We start from the raw sequence: 6,000 nt of genomic DNA, 5'->3' as shown, positions 1-6,000 counted from the left end.
CCCATTGTTTATTATAACAAATGAGATGTTAAATTATTATATTATCATGATATTATGATATATAATATATCTTAGTATGATGTATATACAGTTAAATGTCGTTACAACGATAATCGTTACATATATGTCTCGTTTCGAAATCATTAAGTTAGTAGCCTTATTTTTACATATGTATTTCATTGTTAATACACTTAATAATATATTTACTTATCATTTAACATAATTAACCAAGTGTATCAATATCTTAATATGATTCATATGTACCTAGTAAGACGTTGTTATAACGATAATCGTTATATATATCGTTTTCGAGTTTCTTAAATTAATAGTCTCATTTTTATGTATATAACTCATTGTTAAAATACCTAATGAGATACATACTTATAATAAAAACATGTTAACTATATATATAACCATATATATGTCATCATATAGTTTTTATAAGTTTTAACGTTCGTGAATCACCGGTCAACTTGGGTGGTCAATTGTCTATATGAAACATATTTCAATTAATCAAGTATTAACAAGTTTGATTTCTTAACATGTTGGAAACATTTAATCATGTAAATATCAATCTTAATTAATTTATATAAACATGGAAAAGTTCGGGTCACTACAGTACCTACCCGTTAAATAAATTTCGTCCCGAAATTTTAAGCTGTTGAAGGTGTTGACGAATCTTCTGGAAATAGATGCGGGTATTTCTTCTTCATCTGATCTTCACGCTCCCAGGTGAACTCGGGTCCTCTACGAGCATTCCATCGAACCTTAACAATTGGTATCTTGTTTTGCTTAAGTCTTTTAACCTCACGATCCATTATTTCGACGGGTTCTTCGATGAATTGAAGTTTTTTGTTGATTTGGATTTCATCTAACGGAATAGTGAGATCTTCTTTAGCAAAACATTTCTTCAAATTCGAGACGTGGAAAGTGTTATGTACAGCCGCGAGTTGTTGAGGTAACTCAAGTCGGTAAGCTACTGGTCCGACACGATCAATAATCTTGAATGGTCCAATATACCTTGGATTTAATTTCCCTCGTTTACCAAATCGAACAACGCCTTTCCAAGGTGCAACTTTAAGCATGACCATCTCTCCAATTTCAAATTCTATATCTTTTCTTTTAATGTCAGCGTAGCTCTTTTGTCGACTTTGGGCGGTTTTCAACCGTTGTTGAATTTGGATGATCTTCTCGGTAGTTTCTTGTATAATCTCTGGACCCGTAATCTGTCTATCCCCCACTTCACTCCAACAAATCGGAGACCTGCACTTTCTACCATAAAGTGCTTCAAACGGCGCCATCTCAATGCTTGAATGGTAGCTGTTGTTGTAGGAAAATTCTGCTAACGGTAGATGTCGATCCCAACTGTTTCCGAAATCAATAACACATGCTCGTAGCATGTCTTCAAGCGTTTGTATCGTCCTTTCGCTCTGCCCATCAGTTTGTGGATGATAGGCAGTACTCATGTCTAGACGAGTTCCTAATGCTTGCTGTAATGTCTGCCAGAATCTTGAAATAAATCTGCCATCCCTATCAGAGATAATAGAGATTGGTATTCCATGTCTGGAGACGACTTCCTTCAAATACAGTCTTGCTAACTTCTCCATCTTGTCATCTTCTCTTATTGGTAGGAAGTGTGCTGATTTGGTGAGACGATCAACTATTACCCAAATAGTATCAAAACCACTTGCAGTCCTTGGCAATTTAGTGATGAAATCCATTGTAATGTTTTCCCATTTCCATTCCGGGATTTCGGGTTGTTGAAGTAGACCTGATGGTTTCTGATGCTCAGCTTTGACCTTAGAACACGTCAAACATTCTCCTACGTATTTAGCAACATCGGCTTTCATACCCGGCCACCAAAAATGTTTCTTGAGATCCTTGTACATCTTCCCCGTTCCAGGATGTATTGAGTATCTGGTTTTATGAGCTTCTCTAAGTACCATTTCTCTCATATCTCCAAATTTTGGTACCCAAATCCTTTCAGCCCTATACCGGGTTCCGTCTTCCCGAATATTAAGATGCTTCTCCGATCCTTTGGGTATTTCATCCTTTAAATTTCCCTCTTTTAAAACTCCTTGTTGCGCCTCCTTTATTTGAGTAGTAAGGTTATTATGAATCATTATATTCATAGATTTTACTCGAATGGGTTCTCTGTCCTTCCTGCTCAAGGCATCGGCTACCACATTTGCCTTCCCCGGGTGGTAACGAATCTCAAAGTCGTAATCATTCAACAATTCAATCCACCTACGCTGCCTCATATTCAGTTGTTTCTGATTAAATATGTGTTGAAGACTTTTGTGGTCAGTATATATAATACTTTTGACCCCATATAAGTAGTGCCTCCAAGTCTTTAATGCAAAAACAACCGCGCCTAATTCCAAATCATGCGTCGTATAATTTTGCTCGTGAATCTTCAATTGTCTAGATGCATAAGCAATCACCTTCGTTCGTTGCATTAATACACAACCGAGACCTTGCTTTGATGCGTCACAATAAATCACAAAATCATCATTACCTTCAGGCAATGACAATATAGGTGCCGTAGTTAGCTTTTTCTTCAATAACTGAAACGCTTTCTCTTGTTCATCCTTCCATTCAAATTTCTTCCCTTTTTGCGTTAATGCAGTCAAGGGTTTTGCCATTCTGGAAAAGTCTTGGATGAACCTTCTGTAGTAACCAGCTAGTCCTAAAAACTGGCGTATGTGTTTCGGAGTTTTCGGGGTTTCCCACTTTTCAACAGTTTCTATCTTTGCCGGATCCACCTTAATACCTTCTTTGTTCACTATGTGACCGAGGAATTGAACTTCTTCCAACCAAAATGCACACTTTGAAAACTTAGCGTACAATTCTTCCTTCCTCAATACTTCTAACACCTTTCTCAAATGTTCACCGTGTTCTTGGTCATTCTTTGAGTAAATAAGTATGTCATCAATGAAAACAATGACAAACTTGTCAAGGTATGGTCCACACACTCGGTTCATAAGGTCCATGAACACAGCTGGTGCATTAGTTAAACCAAACGGCATGACCATAAACTCGTAATGACCGTAACGTGTTCTGAAAGCAGTCTTTGGAATATCATCTTCTTTCACCCGCATTTGATGATACCCGGAACGTAAGTCAATCTTTGAATAAACAGACGAGCCTTGTAGTTGATCAAATAAGTCATCGATTCTCGGTAGTGGGTAGCGGTTCTTGATGGTAAGTTTGTTCAACTCTCGGTAGTCGATACACAACCTGAATGTACCATCTTTCTTCTTGACAAACAAAACAGGAGCTCCCCACGGTGATGTGCTTGGTCGAATGAAACCACGCTCTAAAAGTTCTTGTAATTGGCTTTGTAGTTCTTTCATCTCGCTGGGTGCGAGTCTGTAAGGAGCACGAGCTATTGGTGCAGCTCCTGGTACAAGATCTATTTGAAATTCAACGGTTCGATGTGGGGGTAATCCCGGTAATTCTTTCGGAAATACATCGGGAAATTCTTTTGCAATGGGAACATCATTGATGCTCTTTTCTTCAGTTTGTACTTTTTCGACGTGTGCAAGAACAGCATATCAACCTTTTCTTATTAGTTTTTGTGCCTTCAAATTACTAATAAGATGTAGCTTCGTGTTGCCCTTTTCTCCGTACACCATTAAGGGTTTTCCTTTTTCTCGTATAATGCGAATTGCATTTTTGTAACAAACGATCTCTGCTTTCACTTCTTTCAACCAGTCCATACCGATTATCACATCAAAACTCCCTAACTCTACTGGTATCAAATCAATCTTAAATGTTTCGCTAACCAGTTTAATTTCTCGATTCCGACATATATTATCTGCTGAAATTAATTTACCATTTGCTAATTCGAGTAAAAATTTACTATCCAAAGGCGTCAATGGACAACTTAATTTAGCACAAAAATCTCTACTCATATAGCTTCTATCCGCACCCGAATCAAATAAAACGTAAGCAGATTTATTGTCAATAAGAAACGTACCCGTAACAAGCTCCGGGTCTTCCTGTGCCTCTGCCGCGTTAATATTGAAAACTCTTCCGCGGCCTTGTCCATTCGTGTTCTCCTGGTTCGGGCAATTTCTAATAATGTGGCCCGGTTTTCCACATTTATAACAAACTACATTGGCATAACTTGCTCCGACACTACTTGCTCCGCCATTACTCGTTCCGGCACCATTTGTTCCTTTCGTTCTGTTAACCCCTGGTCCGTAGACATCACACTTCGCCGCGCTATGACCATTTCTTTTACACTTGTTGCAAAATTTGGTGCAGAACCCCGAGTGATACTTTTCACACCTTTGGCATAGCTGCTTCTGATTGTTGTTGTTGTTGCGGTTATTATTGTTGTTGGGATGATTGTTGTAGCTGCTGTTGTTGTTGTTGTTGTTGTTGTTGTTGTTGGGCCGTTTGTTGTAGTTGCGATTGATGTTGCGATTGTTGGGATAATTTTTGCGATTATTGTTGTAATTACTGTTGTTGTTGTATTGGTGATTCTTATCACCGTTTTCCTCCCACTTTCTTTTGACTTGCTTCACATTGGCCTCTTCAGCAGTCTGTTCTTTAATTCTATCTTCAATCTGGTTCACTAGTTTGTGAGCCATTCTACATGCCTGTTGTATGGAGGCGGGCTCGTGTGAACTTATATCTTCTTGGATTCTTTCCGGTAATCCTTTCACAAACGCGTCGATCTTCTCTTCCTCATCTTCGAATGCTCCCGGACACAATAGGCACAATTCTGTGAATTGTCTTTCGTACGTGGTAATATCAAATCCTTGGGTTCGTAACCCTCTAAGTTCTGTCTTGAGCTTATTGACCTCGGTTCTGGGACGGTACTTCTCGTTCATCAAGTGCTTGAATGCTGACCACGGTAGTGCGTACGCATCGTCTTGTCCCACTTGCTCTAGATAGGTATTCCACCATGTTAACGCAGAACCTGTGAAGGTATGCGTAGCGTACTTCACTTTGTCTTCTTCAGTACACTTACTTATGGCAAACACCGATTCAACCTTCTCGGTCCACCGTTTCAATCCGATCGGTCCTTCGGTTCCATCAAATTCCAAAGGTTTGCAGGCAGTGAATTCTTTGTAGGTGCATCCTACACGATTTCCTGTACTGCTAGATCCAAGGTTATTGTTGGTATGTAGCGCAGCCTGTACTGCGGCTATGTTTGAAGCTAGAAAAGTACGGAATTCCTCTTCATTCATATTCACGGTGTGTCGAGTAGTCGGTGCCATTTCCTTCAAAATAGTTAAATGGAACAAGTTAATCATACAGAATATTAAGAGTAGTTAATAGTATTTCGTAGCATAATATGAACTCATTTATAAAAGCTTTTTCTTCATATTAGCGTTTTATAAGTTTAAATTCGGGTAGTACCTACCCGTTAAGTTCATACTTAGTAGCTAATATACAATTCAACTACTACAATTCTATATGAAAAACTGATTATAATAATATTTCGCGTTCAAACTTTTATACAATATTTTACAAACTTACAATACCGCTTATTTTACATAAAGCATGAAATATAGCACACAATAACTTTGATACAAGATAGTTGTGAAGATAATTCTAGCTAGTATACAAGTCGTTCAGCAAAGGCAATAAAGACACGTAATTCATACGTCCAGAAACAAGTCATGCATTCTGGTTTTACTAGGACTACTTCCCATCCTTGGTCTTGTGGAACATAACCGTTATGGCCGTTGATAAGACAGCGTGTTGTAACGTCGTCAAAGGGACGAGGGTTACGTAATGTCCAACAGTCCCGTAACAATCTAAAAACCTCATTTCTTACCCCAATTACCGACTCCGTCACTTGTGGAAACGTTTTGTTTAATAGTTGTAGCCCGATGTTCTTGTTCTCACTTTGGTGAGAAGCGAACATTACTAATCCGTAAGCATAACATGCTTCTTTATGTTGCATGTTAGCCGCTTTTTCTAAATCACGAAGTCCAATATTCGGATATATTGAGTCAAAATAATTTCTTAACCCGTTGC

The sequence above is a fragment of the Rutidosis leptorrhynchoides genome, chromosome 3 (genome assembly GCF_046630445.1).
Source record: "Rutidosis leptorrhynchoides isolate AG116_Rl617_1_P2 chromosome 3, CSIRO_AGI_Rlap_v1, whole genome shotgun sequence".
NCBI classification, from domain to species: domain Eukaryota; kingdom Viridiplantae; phylum Streptophyta; class Magnoliopsida; order Asterales; family Asteraceae; genus Rutidosis; species Rutidosis leptorrhynchoides.
This window is presented reverse-complemented; position numbering follows the sequence as displayed.